The 23,857-nt window shown below is 47.6% G+C and overlaps 1 long non-coding RNA gene and 1 pseudogene across 1 annotated transcript in view; both read left to right on the top strand.

Moving 5' to 3' along the window:
• The first annotated feature begins 297 nt into the window (after nucleotides 1-297).
• LOC119969143 lies at nucleotides 298-1,394 on the top strand (annotated as a pseudogene).
• Nucleotides 1,395-12,401: 11,007 nt separating this feature from the next.
• Nucleotides 12,402-23,857, top strand: part of LOC119968646 — a 78,196-nt gene continuing 66,740 nt past the window's right edge. The window contains exon 1 of the long non-coding RNA XR_005461162.1: nucleotides 12,402-12,534. This is a non-coding gene — a long non-coding RNA (uncharacterized LOC119968646). The remainder of the gene's footprint in view (nucleotides 12,535-23,857) is intronic.

Genomic DNA, 23,857 nt, shown 5'->3' with positions numbered 1-23,857 from the left:
CTGCAGGCACAGCCTGACGAGAGGCGTATTGCATTCCTGCTCACAGTCGCAGGTCCACAAGGAATAGAAATATATAACAGCAAAGTGAAGAAGCCTTACTAACCAGTTGTAGCATTAGTGCTGGTGATGCTGCTACCATCGAAGAGAGACGGACAATTCCAGTGATGCTAAATACCATATTGATTAAATGCAAGCTCGTCACGGGAGCGAGGGCCAACATTCTCAGCTTGTCCGATTTGAATGGGCTGCGAGTTGAACCGAAAACCGTTAATCAAACGAGACTACTGACATACTACAATGGGAATGAGATTGCAACGCTCGGAGTATGTGAAATCGAAGCATGTGCTGCACAACAAAAGTCACATCAAACAATTTTCCATTGTGGACACGGAATGCGAGTCCATCATAGGAGTGGACACGTGTAAGGCCCTAATCCTAGTTGAGCGGCTGTATATTCCAGACAACATTGCGACAGAGGATCATTGCGACTGGCAATGAAATATAATGGCGCAGTTATAAGATGAGATACAAGCGGAAGTTGAAGTGGAGGAAGATAAACCAGATGAAGAGGTGGAGGAGCCAAAGGGAATTCCAGAATTCTGGTTGACAGTCTTTAAAAATAGGGATTTGCTCAGTGGCATGATACAGGAGCATGATGAGCTTATCTTAAAGCATCAACAAGATGTAAACATAAAATTTTCAGATCACGGACAGCCAATGAGCTTTATTCTAAAGTTCAAGTTTGAGCCAAATGAGTATTTCACAATCGAGATACTGACAAAAACATACCAGATGGAGTCACAGCCTGATGGGTCAGACCATTTCGTCATTCAAATCATGGGCTGCACAGGGTGCCATTTCAGCTGGAAGAAAAGAAACGTCACAGCGTAAACCATTAAAACGAAGCAGAAGCATAAGGTTGGACCATGTAGAACAGTTACGATAACTGTACCAAATGACTCTTTAATTTTTTTAGTCTTCCTGAAGTCCCAGAGCATGGAGAGCTGGGTAAAGGTTCTGCAGCCAGTCTCGCTGCTGACTTGGAAATTGGTCACTTCTTACATGAACATATAATTCCACGAGCAGTGTTATACTTCACAGGAGAATATGATGATTACTATGATGATCATTACGATGATGATCATTACGAGGGTTATAATGACGATGACAATGATTACGATTAGGAAAGTGAAGAAACAGATGAGGAGCCAGAAGAGGAAGTCTATTCAGTTTATTTGGCTGTAATGACGAGGTGGTCACAAGTGGCACCCAATCCGCGCAGGACAGCGTTAAGTGTCAAAGCTCCATGGTGGCGTGTGCAAAGGCTGAAAGTGAGATTGAAGCAGCAGATACATCAGATGACAGCACTCAGCTGTGAAGAGACTGGTAACTAAAGAAATAATCCCCATTCAGGAGAAACTGCCTTCAGAGGCATAGGGTGAATCATCTCGGCAGCACGGTAGCATTGTGGATAGCACAATTGCTTCACAGCTCCAGGATCCCAGGTTCGATTCCGGCTTGGGTCACTGTCTGTGCGGAGTCTGTGCATCCTCCCCGTGTGTGCGAGGGTTTCCTCCGGGTGCTTCGGTTTCCTCCCACGGTCCAAAGATGTGCAGGTTAGGTGGATTGGCCATGATAAATTGCCCTTAGTGTCCAAAATTGCCCTTAGTGTGGGGTGGGGTTACTGGGTTATGGGGATAGGGTGGAGGTGTTGACCTTGGGTTGGGTGCTCTTTCCAAGAGCCGGTGCAGACTCGGTGGGCCGAATGGCCTCCTTCTGCACTGTAAATTCTATGATAATCTCCTGCACCCAAAATATTTCCTGCAGCGGACTCCCCAATACTTGAGGCCACTCCACCAAAAGATGCGCTAGAAGAACAGATGAATGCATTTGTGTGCAGCTCTATGATGAATGACGAAGCATATATCATCATATTGTATTTGGATGAGCCACAAAACGGCTCTCCAGTAAAAGGCGAACCATATATCGTCATATCAAGTGAGGATGAGCCACCAATGCAGATTGTTCCTGAAGTTGCATGTCCATCACCTGGTGAACCGTCCAGTGTCGCCATGCTTTTGGATGATTGCGCAGTTGCAGTCAAGTCTGCAACTTATGGATCACCCAAAACCCCTCGATCCAGCTAAGGTTCCGAAATCAGCTATGGTGGCAGAAGAGCCAGAGTCAGTCTGCACAGCAGACGATTCAACGGCAGTTACAAAAGCACCAGAAGCAATCACTCCCACGGCAGAGTCCAGCGGCAAGAAGGATGCCATTAAAGTCAAAAAGAAAAGGAGACACAATCAGCGGGTCTTTCAAATGAGAAGGAAGGCTTGCAGTGAATCGGCAGCTGATTTCCCACTATGTTAGTCTTTGTTTTGCACATTGACAATGCCAGAAAACCAGTTTCCAAAATGTGTTTAAACTCCATGAAATTCAGCAGCAAAAAATAAATCAGTTGCAGAGGAAAACCAGCTGCTGGTTCAGTGTTTAGCACTGCTGGTGTGGTCCAATTTCACCCACAAGGTATTTGTGTAATAAAACATTGCTAATGGTGTGCGCAGGCTGTGTGGCAGCTCGGGGTTACTTGGTAACTTAGTTTTTATATGCTATTACTGATGCATCCTCTGTAAAAGCATAACCATCAGGGATTCCTGTTGGAATTCAAATTATCTTTTTTAATGATAAAAGCTTTTTAAAAGGTGGAACATTTCAGCTCCTCCATTATATGCATCGATGCATTTCCCAATTAACTGCTACCTCAAAGTAATAAATAAACTCCCAAGGTTAAGGAAATGAAGGAAAGTATGGTGACATCTAGATAATGATTAGATGATGGAGATTTTCTATCACAGCTTCGAATTAAATATAATTCGATTGAATAATACATTAAGAATATTTCTTGTAAACAGTTACTGTGGAAAGTCTTTTATGTGTTTACATTTGCAAACTAATTTGTTGAATAGTCTACCTTTGGATATCTTTTATCTGTAGTATACATGTTTTAATTCTCTTGCTTGAGATTCTTTGCACTCGATGTGCTGCACTAAAAACATGTACGTCTGCTATCCTGCAAGAATTTCAAAATGGCCCACATCTTTGTTCTTAAAAGCAAATCTAGCAACAAACCCTGTAGTGTCTCGAGACACACATTGGAGACTTCCGGTGGTTAATAAAGCGGTTTATTGGTGATAGGCATAGATTGGTAATTGGACAGGCTTTGAGAATCATGGGGTGAGTTATACCCTGCAGAATATGCATCTGTAGACAAATTACTTATGAATTTGATCCAGTTAAGTTTCAAATCAATGGTAACCCCTTGGATGTTGATAGTGGGGATTTTGAAAATGATAATATAATTGAATGCCAAGAGGAGATGTTTCTCTTTTCTCTTGTTGGTTTTGGGCAGCACGGTAGCATGGTCGTTAGCACAATTGCTTCACAGCTCCAGGGTCCCAGGTTCGATTCCCAGCTTGGCCCACTGTCTGTGCGGAGTCTGCACGTTCTCCCTGTGTGTGAGTGGGTTTCCTCCGGGTGCTCCGGTTTCCTCCCACAGTCCAAAGATGTGCAGGGTAGGTGGATTGGCCATGCTAAATTGCCCTTAAGTGTGCAAAACTGCCCTTAATGCCCGTCGACTGATGCTGGAATTCGGAAACACGACTGGCTGGAGAATCGCGCGTCAGCCACAAATCCAATGTGCCAAATGCAATGCCATGCTCTGACACCTTGACAGCGACGTGAATGCGTTCTATGCCGCAATTTGGTGCGGCCATGCAAATTGTACACTAAATCCCATTGACATATGATTAATGTGCCCACCCCAGTGTTCCCTGGGCCTCCAGCAATGCTCCATATCTGCCAAGAGGAATTACGACGGCGAGATTCAATGGTGGTCTTTCAAATCAGGAGCAGGCGCTGTGGCTGCTGAGGAAGAGGGAGGAGGTAGGACATGTTCTCAAAGACACAACCATAGGCTGCTTGTGCTGCCACTATCTCGGGGGACTGTCTGCCAGAGCCAGGATGCAGCAAGGGTTGACCAGGGGATGGGCCGTGGGGTTAGGGTAACCCCCTCGGGACTGGAGTGTCCAAGCATGGCCGCCTTTTCCCAGGCTGCAAGATAGCACCATGGCTGTAGTTGCATGGGGCAACACCAGCCATATGAGTGCCTCCACACCCCCGCCCACACCCGGGCGTCACCCTGCTGGCAAGCCATCATGCAGCCCAAGGAGGACGCCCACAATAAATCCCACAGGAGGTCACCGGACAGGAGCAGCAGAGTTAACAGCTGGCATGTGTAGGGCCAAGCACCTGTACCCCTGCCGGCAGGGATGGTTACCGGGGCCAGGGCCCCCCCTGATACTTGGCACTGATGGGGTTAAGGGTGCAGTGTGGAGGGCAGAGTGCCAGGGAGATTGGCCGAGAGTCGGTGTGGGGACGGGAAGGGAGGGACGGAAAGGGAAGGGAGGGTGGGACATGTGGGGCAGGGGCTGCAATGCTGGCTAGGACCACTGTGTTACTCATTGGGCCTGTTCGGGCAGGGGGATACCCACCATGCTAACATGTCCACACTTTACCTCCGGCAGGCTACCTGGGGTGTGGACCTGGGTGGTGCCCCCGGTGGGTGGCGGCCAGTTGGGCGATGAGTTTCGGAGTGGGGGGGGGGACTCTGTGGTGAAGGCTGGCATGCGGGGGTGGGTGCACCCATACGGCTGATGTTACTATGTCAAACCAGGAGCCGAAATGGGTGGTCAGTGGGTGCACAGCAAGATGGCTGCCGTAATGGCGGTCGGTACCTGGGCATTGCACCAGTCGTGTGGGGTGGGGGGGGGGGGGGGGTTGTCATAATATCCACTCATGTATATAATGAGATGCAGACAGGCAGTGATTGACACACAGGATAACGAATGAACACACACGACACAGAACAACCAATCACCAGACAGGACACGACCACTATAAAACACATGAGGCATTATGACTTTGCCTCTTCTCACTGGATACAGCTACAGAGATAGTTAGAGTGCACAAGGCCATGAGCCCCTTCTCCATGTGACAGAGAGCTAGTCTGGTCAAGTCAGTCTGAGGTTATCAGTTTAGATTAATTGAGTGTCAACCCACAGCAGATTATGTACAGCAACAAGCAAGTTCAATAAAACAGTGTTGGACCACCTCCTGTGTCGGATGCCTGATTCGAGTCTCACTGCATCCAGTTGCAGTCGATGCCAGACCAACTCAGATAACATATCATGGTACCAGCCAACTATTAACTCTAACGAACCTACCTCGAGTGACTCTGCAACGACCAGCAAGCAAACATCCAGCGGCATGGAAAAGATCTAGCCCCCTCCGCAACTCCGGATCTCCAGCAACCTCGGCGCCAACTGGAAGGTCTTCAAACAGAAGTTCCTCCTGTATATCGAGGCCTCCGACCTCGAGGCAGCATTGGACTGCGGGGGATCACGCCATCCACATCTTTAACTCACTCACGTTTGCCGATGGCGAAGACAAGACGAAGTTCAAGACAGTTCTGCTGAAATTCAACAGCCACTGCGAAGTCGAGGTGAATGAGAGCTTTGAACGCTACATCTTCCAACAGAGGCTTCAGGGTAAGGATGAATCTTTTCAGTCCTTCTTGACCCATCTCCGCATCCTAGCGCAGTCATGTAATTATGACTCAGCGGCTGCTTCCATGATCCAGGATCAGATCGTTTTCGGGATCCAGTCCGACTCCCTGCGGGAGTAGCTACTCAAAAATCAAACAGTTGACCCTCTCCGTCGCCATTGAAAAGTACGTTGTCCATGAACATGCCAGAAATCGTTACTACCGCATCAGGGCGGCAGAAACTGCAAAACTGGCCTCCCACGAGGCAGAAAGGGTGCAGGTCATCGCAAAAATGCAAGGCCTAAGCAGCAAGGAGAGTGGCCATTTTGCACGCTTTTCCCAGATACCTACGCATGTGCGCCATGAATGGGAGGACGATGAGGCCGAAGACCCCAATGCGCATGTGCGAATGACGGCCAACTGCACTGCGCATGGGCGATGGCACACAGAATGCACTGATGTCAGCGTCATGACGTGTCCAAATTGTGGCTCTGCCCATTTAAAGCGGCAATGTCCAGCCAAAGGAACGCGATGTCTACAGTGTGGAAAGCCTGGGCATTACGCGGCCCTCTGCAGGTCCACTCCACTGAGCAACAGCCAGCGATCCCAGCTGCAGCGCAGACGTGTCCGCTGCGTACAACAAGGCATGCAGGATTTGGATCCCGACAGCCCAACGGACCCTGATGCTGATTGCGTCGAGTCTCCTTATCGGGTCGGCATCATCACCACGCGCGAGCTGGTCTCCACTGCGCCTGAAAACCGCCTTTCAATCCTGAGTGTGGATCCTGACGAGTGGTGTGCTGTCATCATGGTCAACCAGTGTCGCATCCAATTCAAATTGGACACTGGCGCATCTGCAAATCTCATATCACAGTCAGACCTCGACAGCATCCGAGACCAACCTAGTATTCTTCCACCAGCCTGCCAGCTCCTTGACTACAATGGCAATGCCATAGCTTCCAATGGATCATGCCAGCTCGCTGTTTCTCACAAGGCAATCAAGACGACATTAAGAGTCGAGGTCGTCCGGCCTGACAAGGCATCCCTGCTCGGTGCTCGCACATGCAAACTCCTAAGTCTGGTGCAGCGAGTCCATGCCATGTCCTCCACACCTGCGACTGCCTCGCCCAATACAAACCTACAGGCTGAGATAGATGACATTCTCACACAATACCACAATGTGTTTGATGGAATGGGCACGCTCCCATATCGTTACAAGATACTACTCAAACCGAATGCCACCCCAGTCATCCATGCACCGCGCCGGGTGCCGGCCCCTCTCAAGGATCGTCTGAAAAGGCAGCTACGAGAACTCCAAGACCAGGGCATCATTTCAATGGTCACGGAACCAACAGACTGGGTCAGTTCCACGGTCTGTGTCAATAAACCCTCTGGTGAACTCCGCATTTGCATCGATGCCAAAGACCTGAATCGCAACATCACGCGAGAGCACTACCCAATCCCGAAGCGAGAAGAATTAAACTGTGAGATGGCTCATGCCAAATTCTTCACCAAGCTGGACGCCTCACGGGGTTTCTGGCAGATACAGTTGGACGAGTCCATTAGGAAGCTGTGCACGTTTAACACTCCGTTCGGCAGGTATTGCTACAACCGCATGCCTTTCGGCATCATTTCAGCTTCTGAAGTCTTTCATCGAATAATGGAGCAAATGATGGAGGGCATTGAGGGGGTGCGAGTCTATGTGAATGACATGATCATCTGGTCCACGATGTCCGAGGATCACATCGCTCACCTCAGACAGGTTTTCCAGAGGATCCACGAAAATGGCCTCCAGCTCAACAGGGCCAAATGCTCATTTAATCGGTCCGCTATCAGGTTTCTGGGTGACCACATTTCACAGCAGGGTGTGCAACCTGATGCTGACAAGGTGCTGGCAATCAATGCCATGAAGACCCCAGAGGGCAAAAAGGTGGTCCTACGTTTCCTTGGGATGGTAAATTTTCTCGGAAAATCATTCCCAACATGGCATCCCACACCACAGTACTTTTCTCGTAAAAAAAGTCCACAGTGTTCCAGTGGCTTCCCGCACATCAAACGGAGTGGCTTGAGCTGAAGGCGAAGCTCACCACAGCCCCAGTACTGGCGTTCTTTGATCCAACCAAGGATACCAAGATATCTACAGACGCAAGCCAGGATGGCATTGGGGTGGTGCCCCTCCAGCGAAACGACTCCTCGTCCTGGGCTCCAGTGGCATATGCCTCCAGGGCCATGACTCCGACCGAACAACGGTATGCCCAGATCGAAAAGGAGTGCTTGGGTCTCCTGACAGGAATAGTCAAGTTTCATGACTACATATACGGTCTGCCAAAACTCACGGTGCAAACAGACCACAGGGCCTTAGTCCACATAATCCATAAGGATTTAAATGATATGACACCTCGGCTGCAGCGAATTCTTCTTCGTCTCTGCCGATATGACTTCTATCTTGTCTGCATACTGGATAATGAGCTGATCATCGCGGATGGCGTATCCCGATCCATCGCCACGCCGTGTGAACAGGGCGACTTCATTCACCACATTGAGGCACAGGTACAGTTGTGTGCCAGCAACCTCCCAGCCACTGATGAACGAGTTATGCAAATACGTGTAGAAACTGCCAAAGATCCTCTCCTGCAGCGTGTGATGCAATACCTCGCCCATGGCTGGCAAAAGGGGCAGTGCCCCCAGTTCTTCAACATTAAGGACGAGTTAAAGGTTCTTGAGGGGATCCTTCTGAAACTGGATAGAATCATCATTCCCCAATGTATGCAAACCATGGGGCTCAGACAGATCCATGAGGGTCACCTTGGGGTTGAGAAATGTCGACGCAGAGCTCGGCAGGCAGTTTACTGGCCTGGCATCAGCCAGGACATTGCCAACATGGTCCTCAACTGCACAACATGCCAGAAATTCTAACCATCCCAGCCCAAGGAAACACTGCAACAGCACGAGATCGTGACCTCTCTGTGGTCCAAGGTGGGGATAGACCTCTTTCATGCAAATGGGCGTGATTACATGCTTTTAATCGACTACTTCTCCAGCTACCCGGAAGTGGTGAAACTGTCGGACCTCACGTCCAAGTCCGTCATCAAAGCCTGCAAAGAGACATTTGCCAGGCACGGGATACCACTCACAATAATGAGTAACAAGTGTCCATGTTTCTACAGCCAAGAGTGGTCCGACTTTGCACGATCCTACCACTCCAGGCATATCACATCCAGTCCCCATTACCTGCAATCAAACGGGAAGGCCGAGAAAGGGGTCCACATTGTCAAGCGGCTGCTTTGCAAGGCTGCATATTCAGCCTCTGATTTTAACCTGGCGCTGTTGGCATACAGGGCAACCCCTCTGTCGACTGGTTTGTCTCCGGTGCAGTTGCTCATGAACCGCAACCTGCGAACGACTGTTCCAGCCATCCATGTTCCTGACCTTGACCACCTCACGGTGCTGCAGAAAGCGCAGCGATCCAGGGATCAGCAGAAGATCACGTATGATGCTCATGCCACTGATCTGCCTGCGTTGGCTCCAGAAGATGTTGTTCGCGTCCAGTTGCCGGAGGGAAGCTTGTCAGCCCCAGCCGTTGTCGTCAGACAGGCTGCCCCCAGGTCTTTCGTTGTTCAAATGGCTGATAGTTCCATTCTTCGGCGCAACAGGAGGGCGCTGTGCAAAGTTGCCTGCCCACCACCTGACCGCACTGCTCCGCATGTCATCATGCTGCCTCAGGACATCTCGCACCACGTGGCCACCGATCTGGCAGCCATCCCACCTGTCCATGCGCCGGCATCCCCCCTCCACCTCTGAGGCGATCGACAAGAATTTGTCACCCTCCACAAAGACTGAATCTATAGATTTGAATCTTGTAAATTTTGTTCATTTTGCTCTGTATCTGCACGCTAGACACCTTCCCATGTAAATATGTTCATTCAATCACCACTTGTACATAGTCTCACATGTATATACAGCCACATTCCAAAATTTATTTCAAAAAGGGGAGATGTCATAATATCCACTCATGGATATAATGAGATGCAGACAGGCAGTGATTGACACACAGGATGATGAATGAACACACACGACACAGAACAACCAATCACCAGACAGGACACTACCACTATAAAACACTTGAGGCATCAAGACTCCTCTTCTCATGGGATACAGCTACAGAGATAGTTAGAGTGCACAAGGCCATGAGCCCCTTCTCCATGTGACAGAGAGCTAGCTTGGTCAAGTCAGTCTGAGGTTATCACTTTATATTAATAGAGTGTCAACCCACAGCAGATTATGTACAGCAACAAGCAAGTTCAATAAAACAGTGTTGGACCATCTCCTGTATCGGAAGCCTGATTCGAGTCTCACTGCATCCAATTGCAGTCAATGTTAGACCAACTCTGATAACACATCGGCGGCACCACGACTGCTTGCCCTATTCGCCTCCTCCCTTCCCCAGGCCCTGGTAGAGGGCCGCCCACCGCAGCCAGCACGGCCGGTGTCCAGGCTGGCAGCCCATCGTCACTCCACACCATTTGCTGCCTCCTCTCTCGCTCAGCAGCCATGCCGCTAGGTTCACGATTATTGAGACCACAAGTGAACCACGCCATCGGGAACTCGGCCCACTGGAGGCCATGAATCCCGGAGGCCACGGAGAATAGGGGGCGGGATTCTGCGGTCGGCAACGCCAAAATCGCTTTCAGTGATCGGCCAGAGAATCCCCGTTTGTGCCGAAATCGGGAGCAGCACCGCTTTACAATGCTCCGCCCCCTCAGAAATGGCGTATCCCTCGCACACCATCGGGACACCCTCAGGACATCATCCGAGGCCCTCACCCGATGCTCTGCCCTCGATGGGCCGAGTTCCCGACGGCGTGGATCACTCATGGTATTTTCTTTTGTGGACCCCACTGAATCCAGAGCCGCCACAGCCCGGGGGGGGGGGGGGGAGGGGGGGGACTGGTGGGGGGTGGTCCTGTGGTGACCAGCCTGGCTACAGGGGGGCATTATTTAGGAGGCTGAGTCCGTGCATGCTTGTGCCATGTTGCACGGCGTGGCCACCACCGTGCGCTTGCTCGGCCACGGACCCAGCCATTCTCCAACCAATTTTGGCGTGGGAACTGGGAGCTTTTCCCGGCGCGGCTGCACGCCCCCAACGGTTTCGGAATGGTGCAGCTATTATGCCATTTTTTCTGGTGTAAAACGCCACTGTTCCACGCCGGCGTCACCACTTAGTCTGCAAATCAGAGAATCCAGCCCCTGGTGTCAGGTCCGTTAATGATTTGCCTACTTTAACCGCGCGCGACGATTGATGTATTTACGCCATTTTGGGGGTGCCGGAGCATCCTGATTTGGCATCAAACCGGCACCTACCCCGATTTTGGCGTCGGAACCTATTCTCCGCCCAATCATGTTTCGCGATTTCGGCATCAGCAAGTGGAGAATCACGCACTTAGCCTCTCAAACTGATAATTTCACGTGTCATCTCCCAAATGGAGAATTCACCCCATTATAAGGTGGACTAGTATACCACATAACTTCAAGTTTCCTGCTTTTACACTTTGCAACGTATTCAGGGTAACTTAGAGAATTAGAAGGTTGTCAGGATTAGCTGAGACAGGTGGGACTGAGGTGTTTCTGAGTCTGCAGATTCTGAGAATGACCTGCAGTGCTCTGAAGCACTTTTTGAGAGATCAATAAACTTCCCTCAATGAGGTTTCTCAGCAAAACCTGGGATCACATATGAGTGTACACTTGCATGCTGGAGGAAGAGTAGCAGCACAGGAGAGGCGGGCAGCATTTAAGCAGGTTGCAGCCATCTGACCATCCAAACCCTCACCCCGAGAACATGGAGATAACAAAAGTCCTTATTGAGAGGATAACATTTAGCAGCCACATTCGCCTGCCTACACTGATCTCTTTACGGCTATGTGGGTGATCACAGCTCCCAAAGTGAACAGCATTGCCACCTTTCAGGCAACCACATGGCTGCAGTATGGCCAGGTGTGTGTCAGGTCATTGATGCACTTTACTGGGGAGCTGGAAATTCAAGCATCCAGCAAATGACCATGCGCTTCACATGCAATTTACGCCAATTCGCACTCCACCTATAAACAAATCAACCGACCCAGGAAACTCTCAGGTAAAATCCCTGCCGAGACCAAACCATTTTCCATTAGCATCAAAGTGGCCCATGCAAATTCATCCTTCACTTTCCTGAACCTCATCAAGGAATATCATTGACGATAAAATGCTCCGTGGGGTCATACACTTTAATCTTGCTCAGTCCTGTTCAATCGATGTCTGTTAACACCAGGGAAGGTTTGTTGATGACTAGGGGTAGTGATTTGCTGTGGAAAATCAACTGTGGCTCAGAGTCTTACTCTCTCTGGGATGTTTTATACAGAATTGCAATATTCAGGTGGCAAATCAAACTACAAGTAGCAATACAAACCAATTCTGGGATTCCTGCTGTGTCAAAACAGTGAGCACCAATGACAGCAATGCTGAATCTTTGGGGAAAGTGCGGGGGGGGGGGGGGGGGGGGGTTGCCAAGCATTTACACAGTTGCATCTTAATGGACTTTTCAAGCAATGAACTGAGTAACTTTAGTGATATGGTTCCCTTTTAGTCTACAAATGGATTGTTATACATGAGATAACCTGAACATTGTTAAAGCATACGGGCATGACTTTATTAGTCACATGGGTCTGACGTTAAAAGAACGAGGATGCAGATGAAGGAAGCTGCTGAATCACTCAATAAGGTTTTATCCTTCAACAATATGAAAGCAGGTGCACAAGCCTTGAATAAATGTGTGCAGTGTTGGAGGGAGGACTGGCAATGAAGAAACCCTCTCTCAAGAATATTGGCACTGATTGTTTGAAAGGGAAGCTGAAACCACTTTAAATAAGCAAATGCAGCGGAAGACAAGCCATGGAGCAGGTCAGCTATTACACTCTATACACAGACACATTTATGGATAAAGATCTCTGATGTAAGGGGGAAATTTATGTGCTTACATATGAACATCCCTGACAATTTTTTAGATTGCTGGAGTCATTATACCAGGAGCGCTCAGGGCGTGGATGTTTATGTGAACCATCTTTCTGAAGAGCACTCTTATAACTAATGCACCCAGTCACTTGATGCACTTGGAGTGCACAAGTAGTGAATGAGGCTGTTTGAAAATGATTGCAGTTGAAGCAGAAAACGGAACTAGCAGAATTATTAGCAACTAGAAAGAATACTGATGAACTATTTGAAAACAAAAATAGAACTGAGCATAGAAAACTATTCGCTTGCTTTTTGCAAACTCCATCTTGCAAGGCACTTCACATTTCGATGTTGACTGGCTACCAAATTTCCAGTCGAGCAGACCATAATGCTCCAGAAGAAGTCTGCATTTAATGTATGTCAGGGCTGGAGGCAAATGAAATGAAGTAATCTTTCCAGAAGGAAGATTCGAGAATTAAGTAAAATTAAGATTAAAAATAAAATTTGGATAAATAAAGATTTGGATAAAAGGGGAATCGATAACGGTGAAGTTGTTTGAAGGCATTTTTCATATATGAATGAGCTGAGCAGCAGGAAAACAAATGTTTACCGAAGTGACTAGGGGGTTGAACAATGGTGCATAGAAATAGGTTTTAAAGCTGTAGAAGAGGTAAGTTCAAAGTGGAGAAATAAGAATATAATTCACACCTATATGCTAAAAGCCTTTTCCAAGGTGTTACTTAGTGAAATAGAATAACATCAAAGGGAAAAACAACGGGCTGAATTCTCCGCCCCACGGTGCCACATTTCTGTTTCACCCCACTGGCGGGATGCTCCGTTACGCCGGCTGGTCAATGGGGTTTCACATTGTAAGGAGTATGCAGCAGCATATATCCATAGGGATAATTGAAGACAGGAGGAGAGAAGAGAGAGGGAAACAGCTAACAAATAGGGGGCTGGATTGTCTGCCGGCGGGATGCTCCGTTTTGCCGGCAGCCCGGGGGTTTCCTGACGGCGTGGGGCTGCCCCAAAATGGGAAACTCCATTGACCAGCCAGCGTAATGGAGCATCCTGCCGGCGGGGTGAAACAGAAATGTGGCGCGGCGGGGCAGAGAATTCAGCCCATGACTTGCTCAAAAAGCACAGAACACCAGACCGAAGACTGTTAGTTTTATAGATACCTCAGAATAACTAGGCTGAATGGAAGAAAGACTCTCCAAAACCTAAAGATAACAAGTCGGTGGTAACTATTGGCTCACTTTTGCTCATAGTTATGTAATATTGCAATGTTGTTTGGGAAAGGGGCATTTCTAAGATTTCAGGAATGTAAATAGCTGGGAATAGGGGTTGACTTCATGAGATACAGTGGGCGAAATTCTCCGACCCCCACGACGGGTCGGAGAATAGCGGGAGGGCCTTCCCGACATTTTTCCCGCCCTCCCGCTATTCTCCCCCCCCCCCCCCCCCCCCCCCGCCCAACTCCCGACACGAATCGCTGCCGCCGTTTTTTTACAGCCGGCAGCGATTCACAGCTGTTCGATGGGCCGAAGTCCCAGCCCTTTACGCTGTTTTTACGAACGGCAAACAGACCTGGTCTGGCCGTTTGTAAAAACGGCCGTAAAAACTCGCTTTTTATAACCATGGCACCGATTGGCACGGCAGTACCACGGCCGTGCCAAGGGTGCCATGGGCCCGCGATCAGTGCCCACCGATCGCGGGCAACGGGCCCGATGCCCGCGCACTATTTGTCCTTCCGCCGCCCCGCAGTATCCATTCGCGGGGCGGCTGAGGGGCATCCCGGCCCGCGCATGCGCGGATTTCGCGCAAATACGCGATGACGTCATCCGCGCATGCGCGGGTTGGAGTCTTCCAATCCGCGCATGCGCGGCTGACGTCATATGACGCGTCAGCCGGCGCTAACTCCGGCAAGCGGGCGTAACGAAATTCGTTAAGCCCGTGATGCCGGAGCTTGCGGCGTCGGGCTGCTAGCCCCGACCGGGGACCAGAATCGGTTCCCGGTCGGGAAGGGGCGCGCTGGCGTCAAACCCGCCCGGGTTTGACGCCAGCCTTACGATTTCTCCCGTTTTGGGAGAATCGCGCCCCCTGTGTGTATAGCCATTATTGCAGTTAAGTTTACTGTTGTTGGTTATTGCAGCTTTTCTGGTTGTGTGTTTCTTTTTAAGTTAATAAATATTATTTATAAATAATTAATAAATAAATATTATTTATTAATTGACTGCAACAAGCCTGGACTGTTCCTCATATATTTCCTTATGTTATACCAAATTGAAAATATACACCACGAAGAACCAGAGTTCCAAGTTAACTTTCTGGGTTTCGAGATACCCTCACGTTTAACAGCAATGGGGTTCTTAAGAAGAATAAAACATTATGGAAGCCATTTTCTAGAAGCCTCCACAGTCTGGGGAACAAAGAACTTACTGGGGTTTGTAAGCTGTGACTTCCTAGTCCTATCCAAGACTCGGTGGATAGTACTCTGGTCTGCACGTACTTTGTCTGGTTAATCATATAACACAAGCATGAAATTAATAAGTAAGGCTGTTTCTATTACATGTTTCTATTACTCTGTATGGCTGATAGATCATCATGTTGGTCAGTGCAATGAAGCATTTACATGCACTTGTTACAACACCCTGGGCTAGTGCAGGGTCAGTTCCAGCCCCTCTTGACTGGGAGTTGCAATGCAATTAAACTAACAATCATTCTTAGAAAAATACCCAAAGTCTTTGTCACTTGACTGTCCAACAATTACAATCACCAGGTTTGTAAATTTAAACACCACTACATTACATTTATAACAAGAACTATAATGAAATATGCAGCAAATACAACTGGTTAACTATTACTAATTCCTGATCCACCATTTTAACTTTCCCCCCACCATCTGTACACACAAACACACAAGACAGACAAACACAGAGGGGAGCAGAGGGCTGAAAATCATAAGTAAAAGGAAAAAGATTCTTTGTTTCAAATGGTTGTTTCTAGCACCTTTCTCCTCTTCAAACTTTGCTTTCAGTTCATGGTTTTCACTGTAGATTCATTCAGGTCTCTGTTGGTTCAGAAATACATCAACTCACAGCCTTTCTGGAGAGAGAGGAAGAGAGAGAGAGCAAGAACAGGTCCTTCCACGGAGTGTCCAGGATTCAAACTGTGTTCCTTGGGTCTTTGGATTCTACCTGAGTGGAATGATTTTCAATCACCACCTGTTATTGGGCAGAATATGGCCCTTTGGACAATTCATTGGCCACCAGCCGATCAATCACACCAAGTCCTACCCCATCCCCTGGGTGCCAAGAAGTCTGTGTTCTGTTGCCCAAAACTAGCAGCCCCATATACTATGTTGTAACTTCTTGAATCCCTCATTTTCTCTACTACTTGACTTAAAAATACATGTTCATTAAGCGTCCATGGATTAAAAATGATAACAGCAAAAATAAAGAAAGGGGAAATATGATAATCCGCAGGAGGGACCATTACAAACCTCCCTCCCTAAAAGAATGAAACGTCAGGCACTGATATTTCATTACGAGGCATGTAAGACACAAATCACAAACACATACCATCCATCCATCCCCATGATATAAGTTCCCTTCCAAGTCTCTACATTGGTAACTAGTCAGCCTTTAAACGCACAACAAAGCATCCACAAGCACATTATCCTTTCAGGGAATGTGTAAAATTTTAACATTGAACCGTTGTAATAATAAACTTGAATTGAATAATATTGTGTTCCATGTTTTAAAGTTTGCTATAAACACAAGCGGATTGTGGTCTGTATAAACAAAGCTGTGTTTATTGTCATGTCAGACATATTCTTCAAAATTCCGAAGCGGCTAGTAGCCGGGCTAAGGGTTCCTTTTCAATGGTGGAAGACTTTCTTTGGCACGGTTGTTTTGAAAACTATCCTACCACCCTCTCTGTTCCTGCATCATTGTCTTGTAATAGCGCTGCCCGTAACCCCAGGTCACTGGCATCTGTGGCCATTTTAAATGGTCTGGAAAAGTCCTGGGCAGCCAGCACTGGTTCACTTACTGGATTGGATTGGATTTGTTTATTATTATGTGTACCGAGGTGGAGTGAAAATATTTTTTTGCGTGCAGCTCAAACAGATCACTTAGTTCAGGAAAAGAAATTACGTAAAAGGGCAACACCAGGTACACAATGTAAATACATAGACACTGGCATCGGGTGAAGCATACAGGAGTGTAGTATTAATCAGGTCGGTCCATAAGCGGGTCATTTAGGAGTCTGCTAACAGTGGGGAATAAGCTCATTTTGAATCATCAATTTCTCAAATGGCACTTGGCAGTCTGCGGGCCATATTATTTTCCCTTGGTTCTCCAGCACATTGGTGAAGGGTACTTCTGTAGTTCTGAAGTTTGGTATGAATTTCCTATGGAATCCACACATACCTAGGAACCTTATAATTTTCTGTTTAGTTTTGGGGGACTGGAAAGCCCATCAATGCCTTTACTTTGACTGTTCTAGGCACCACTTGTGCTGTCCCACCACATGGCTTAAAGAGGTGATTTGGAAACTCGATTTTGGTCAAATTAATTACTGGCCTGGCCAGCTTCAGTTGTCGGAATAACTCCTCCAATTGCTTCATATGTTCTTTCCACATGTCACTATGCACTACCACATCATCCACAGACACTCCAGCCAATCATTGGGACATCATAGCCAGGATTCTTTCACCCCGGGGCCCAACTGGAGAATCGCTGGGACTGGCGCGAATCGAGCCACACCGTCCCAACGCCCATCCGCCGGTTCTCCTGAGCACGGAGCATCAGCGCTATTAGTGCCGGCGTGGTCGGAGCATCGCCGGTGGGGGGCCACTCTACGGAGTGCCCCCCCCCCCCGGCGATTTTCGGCCCGGGATGCACCGAGCAGCCTCACTGAAAAAGCCGAGCCCCACCGGCGCTGTGCCTGGGGGGGGTTGGGGGGGGGGGGCCTCTCTGCTGTGGCCTGGCCTGCGGTCAGGGCCTTCCGATCGGTGGGCTGACCAAGGGGTCCGAGTCACTGCTCCTGAGGCCATGTTGACGCCATTGAGAAACGCAAAGGCGTTTATGATGGCGTCAATACCTAGCCTCAAGATCCGAGAATCCCGCCAAGGCATTTTTGAGTCCAAACGACATTACCCTGCATCGGACCAATCCAAAGGCTGATATCTGCCTTCCTCTGGGTATTAACAGGACCTGCCAATATCCTTTCAACAGATGAATCTTTCAGAGGAAGGATGTCCTACCTATTCAATCAATGCAGTCCTCCAAACTTGGAATTGGATACAAATCTGTTTTGGTGATGGCATTTATTTTCTGGTAATCTGTGCAGAACCGCATGGTTCCATCAGCTCAAGCACTGATACTACCAGAAAGCTCCAATTACTCTAACTGTGCTCAATTATGTCATTTTCCAACATATATTGGATCTCAAGGGCAGCGTGGTGGTGTAGTGGTTAGCACTGCTGCCTCATGGCGCTGAGGACTCAGGTTCCACCGCGGCCCTAGGACACTTTCTATATAGAGTTTGCATCGTCTTCCCGTGTTTGCGTGGGTTTCACCCCGCAACCCAAAGATGTGCAGGCTAGGTGAATTGGTCATGTTAAATGGCCACTTAATTGGGGGAAAAAAAGAAATGTGTACTCTAAATTAATTTTTAAAAATAACAATAAAAATATTGCACCTCTACCTCTAACTGAGACAGTTTTTGTGGATTCAGCCAATCCATGTGTTGCTTTGTTGGTTCGGAGTTCCCTATGTCTTCATGATGACTAGTTAACAAAGTGCATCCTGGTGTGTTCATACACATTTGTCTATATTTTTTTCAGTATCTTTTTTAGATATTTCTGCTCTCCTTCAAATAGGCAAACTGTGCCTCTAATTGTCCCAAGATGTCTGTATTCGTTAATCGTAAAACCAGAGGGTCATTCTGTGTACTATCTACCTCTTCTCCTACCTCATTCTTCTCATTGCTGTCTTCTTCCACTACTTCTACCACCTGACACACTTTTCAGTTTCCATCCTCCTCCCTATGATTTCTTTGTCATGTTTATATGGCACAGCCGGTCCTCCTTCCTATGGTCAAGAGTATTTGATTAAGTAAGTTAGCTTACTCACTCTCCTCACCACCTTATTGAGGCCACTAAATTTTACTTTCAGAGGTCCACCTTGCAACGGCAACAATACTATACCTCATCCCCAGCATGGAAGGTTCGGAACCTAGCTTGTTTATTAGCCCACAGTTTCATTCTGGCTCTAGAAACCTTTAATTGCTCTTTGAGACCACTTTCACATTCAGAGGATTGAATCCCTTTCTGTTAAAAAAGGCAATATATCAACTGAAAGTGTGTGAATGACAACCATTTAAACAAACAAGGGAATTATAGTGGCTATATGTTGTGAACTAGTAATTCAAAGGACTGGATTAATGATCTGGAGACATGAACTGAGGCATTCAAATCCAGTTAACAAATAAATCTGGAATAAAAATAATAGTATCGGTAATGGTGACAATAAAACTGTTGATTGTCTTAAAAACCCACCTAATTTTTCCTGTCTTTTAGCAAAGGAAATCTGCCATCCTTTCCTGGTCTGTTCTATGTAAAACCTAAGACCTACGCAATATATTTGACTCGATAAAGCCACAGTTATCACAGCCACCTTCACAAGGGCAATTATTGCTGAACATTGGGTCAATCTGTCCATTTTTTCTGCATTTCAGTGTTAATCTTTATTAATGTCGCTCACATTCAATCAGGGCATCAGAACTGACTTAAGTGAGTACAAAGTTTAACGTGCTGAAAATCAGGAAAAAAACTAAAATTCTGGAATTGGAAAACAGGCCTGCCAGTCCTTCCCCTGTGACCGGTGCCCCATAGCCTGTTCCGTCAGACTCTCTCACCATGACTGGGCCCCTCAGACTGCAACCTCCCAAACTCCTTCCGTTCTCCTGTGGAAGGTAGCAGTGATGGTTCACCTTCTACTTCCTCACTTCCACATCGCCAGCTTTTACTTGTCGGGGACCTCTGTTCCCCTCTCGCCACTTGTTTAACCACAGAAGGTACCTGTAATGCCATTCAGCAGCATGCACGTGAATGTTAACAGCCTTCTTAATCCTTTAAACTAGCTTCCCGCCACACTGATATGGGTTCCTGCCTCACTGCCTTCCCACCGGCTTTTGTTTAAATATATTTTTCTTAGGGTTTTTCTAGTTTTAAAAATAATGCAACAAATCCTATGGATTGGTAAAGAGGGTAAAGCCGGGTAAACATGGTAAACATGGCGCACACGTTCACATGTAGCGAATATTCATTCAGCTAAAGAAGATATAGGATAAGATTTTCACGCCATGGAAGGAGTTTGGAAGGTTGCCGTCTGGGGGGTCCAGTCACGGGCCACATCTTCCCCAATTCCAATTCTACCAGAGGCAACAACAGCATATTTTCACTCAGATAAAGATCCGCCTGTGTCTTTGCAGGAACCAATCAACGATTCTTTTAACCCCAAAATAACAAAAGGAAATATAGAAATAATTTGCGAAGACATTCATTCAAAGAGGATATTTTGCATGTAGCCAAAAGACGCAACAAATCCCCCAAAATCAGCACAATGCAGAGCGATCATTATTCTACATATTTATGCAATTATGACCATCATATATTCATACGGTTGGTTCAGATCATAGAACATAGAACATAGAACGATACAGCGCAGTACAGGCCCTTCGGCCCTCGATGTTGCACCGACATGGAAAAAAACTAAAGGCCATCTAACCTACACTATGCCCTTATCATCCATATGCTTATCCAATAAACTTTTAAATGCCCTCAATGTTGGCGAGTTCACTACTGTTGCAGGTAGGGCATTCCACGGCCTCACCACTCTTTGCGTAAAAAACCCACCTCTGACCTCTGTCCTATATCTATTACCCCTCAATTTAAGGCTATGTCCCCTCGTGCTAGCCACCTCCATCCGCGGGAGAAGGCTCTCGCTGTCCACCCTATCTAACCCTCTTATCATTTTGTATGCCTCTATTAAGTCACCTCTTAACCTTCTTCTCTCTAACGAAAACAACCTCAAGTCCATCATCCTTTCCTCATAAGATTTTCCCTCCATACCAGGCAACATCCTGGTAAATCTCCTCTGCACCCGTTCCAAGGCTTCCACGTCCTTCCTATAATGAGGCGACCAGAACTGTACGCAATACTCCAAATGCGGCCGTACTAGAGTTTTGTACAACTGCAACATGACCTCATGGCTCCGGAACTCAATCCCTCTACCAATAAAGGCCAACACACCATAGGCCTTCTTCACAACCCTATCAACCTGGGTGGCAACTTTCAAGGATCTATGTACATGGACACCGAGATCCCTCTGCTCATCCACACTACCAAGAATTTTACCATTAGCCAAATATTCCGCATTCCTGTTATTCTTTCCAAAGTGAATCACCTCACACTTCTCCACATTAAACTCCATTTGCCACCTCTCAGCCCAGCTCTGCAGCTTATCTATGTCACTCTGTAACCTGCAACATCCTTCCACACTGTCTACAACTCCACCGACTTTAGTGTCGTCTGCAAATTTACTCACCCATCCTTCTGCGCCCTCCTCTAGGTCATTTATAAAAATGACAAACAGCAACGGCCCCAGAACAGATCCTTGTGGTACGCCACTCGTAACTGAACTCCATTCTGAACATTTCCCATCAACTACCACTCTCTGTCTTCTTTCAACTAGCCAATTTCTGATCCACATCTCTAAATCACTCTCAATCCCCAGCCTCCGTATTTTCTGCAATAGCTGACCGTGGGGAACCTTATCAAATGCTTTACTGAAATCCATATACACCACATCAACTGCTCTACCCTCGTCTACCTGTTCAGTCACCTTCTCAAAGAACTCGATAAGGTTTGTGAGGCATGACCTACCCTTCACAAAACCATGCTGACTATCCCTAATCATATTATTCCTATCTAGATGATTATAAATCGTATCTTTTATAATCCTCTCCAAGACCTTACCCACCACAGACGTTAGGCTCACCGGCCTATAGTTACCGGGGTTATCTCTACTCCCCTTCTTGAACAAAGGTACCACATTTGCTATCCTCCAGTCCTCTGGCACTATTCCTGTAGCCAATGATGACCTAAAAATCAAAGCCAAAGGCTCAGCAATCTCTTCCCTGGCTTCCCAGAGAATCCTAGGATAAATCCCATCCGGCCCCGGGGACTTATCTATTTTCACCTTGTCCAGAATTGCCAACACTTCTTCCCTACGCACCTCAATGCCATCTATTCTAATAGCCTGGGTCTCAGCATTCTCCTCCACAATATTATCTTTTTCTTGAGTGAATACTGACGAAAAGTATTCATTTAGTATCTCGCTTATCTCCTCAGCCTCCACACACAACTTCCCACCACTGTCCTTGACTGGCCCTACTCTTACCCTAGTCATTCTTTTATTCCTGACATACCTATAGAAAGCTTTTGGGTTTTCCTTGATCCTACCTGCCAAAGACTTCTCATGTCCCCTCCTTGCTCGTCTCAGCTCTCTCTTTAGATCCTTCCTCGCTTCCTTGTAACTATCAGACGCCCCAACTGAAACTTCATGCCTCATCTTCACATAGGCCTCCTTCTTCCTCTTAACAAGAGATTCCACTTCTTTGGTAAACCACGGTTCCCTCGCTCGACCCCTTCCTCCCTGCCTGACTGGTACGTACTTATCAAGAACATGCAATAGCTGTTCCTTGAACAAGCTCCACATATCCAGTGTGCCCAACCCTTGCAGCCTACTTCTCCAACCAACACATCCTAAGTCATGTCTAATGGCATCATAATTGCCCTTCCCCCAGCTATAACTCTTGCCCTGCGGGGTATACTTATCCCTTTCCATCACTAACGTAAAGGTCACCGAATTGTGGTCACTGTTTCCAAAGTGCTCACCTACCTCCAGATCTAACACCTGGCCTGGTTCATTACCCAAAACCAAATCCAATGTGGCCTCGCCTCTTGTTGGCCTGTCAACATATTGTGTCAGGAAACCCTCCTGCACACATTGTACAAAGAATGACCCATCTAATGTACTCGAACTATATCTTTTCCAGTCAATATTTGGAAAGTTAAAGTCTCCCATAACAACTACCCTGTTACTTTCGCTCTTTTCCAGAATCATCTTCGCCATCCTTTCCTCTACATCCCTAGAACTATTAGGTGGCCTATAGAAAACTCCCAACAGGGTGACCTCTCCTTTCCTGTTTCTAACCTCAGCCCATACTACCTCAGCAGAAGAGTCCCCATCTAGCATCCTTTCCGCCACCGTAATACTGTCCTTGACTAGCAGCGCCACACCTCCCCCTCTTTTGCCCCCTTCTCTGAGCTTACTAAAACACCTAAACCCCGGAACCTGCAACAACCATTCCTGTCCCTGCTCTATCCATGTCTCTGAAATGGCCACAACATCGAAGTCCCAGGTACCAACCCATGCTGCCAGTTCCCCTACCTTATTTCGTATACTCCTGGCATTGAAGTAGACACACTTCAAACCACCTACCTGAACACTGGCACCCTCTTGCGAAGTCAAATCTGTGCTCCTGACCTCTATACTCTCAATCTCCCGTACCCCAAAACTACAATCCAGGTTCCCATGCCCCTGCTGAATTAGTTTAAACCCCCCCAAAGAGCACTAACAAATCTCCCCCCCAGGATATTGGTGCCCCTCAGGTTCAGATGTAGACCATCCTGTCTATAGAGGTCCCACCTTCCCCAGAAAGAGCCCCAGTTATCCAGAAATCTGAATCCCTCCCGCCTGCACCATCCCTGTAGCCACGTGTTTAATTGCTCTCTCTCCCTATTCCTCATCTCACTATCACGTGGCACGGGCAACAACCCAGAGATAACAACTCTGTTTGTTCTCGCTCTGAGCTTCCATCCTAGCTCCCTAAAGGCCTGCCTGACATCCTTGTCCCCTTTCCTACCTATGTCGTTAGTGCCAATGTGGACTACGACTTGGGGCTGCTCCCCCTCCCCCTTAAGGACCCGGAAAACACGATCCGAGACATCACTTACCCTTGCACCTGGGAGGCAACATACCAAACGTGAGTCTCTCTCGCTCCCACAAAATCTCCTATCTGTGCCCCTGACTATTGAGTCCCCAATTACTAGTGTTCTACTCCTTTCCCCCCTTCCCTTCTGAGCAACAGGGACAGACTCCGTGCCAGAGGCCCGTACCCCATGGCTTACCCCTGG

This window comes from Scyliorhinus canicula, chromosome 7 (genome assembly GCF_902713615.1).
Source record: "Scyliorhinus canicula chromosome 7, sScyCan1.1, whole genome shotgun sequence".
NCBI lineage: Eukaryota > Metazoa > Chordata > Chondrichthyes > Carcharhiniformes > Scyliorhinidae > Scyliorhinus > Scyliorhinus canicula.
The sequence above is the reverse complement of the archived record's forward strand: the minus strand, read 5'-3'. Positions and strand labels throughout refer to the sequence as shown.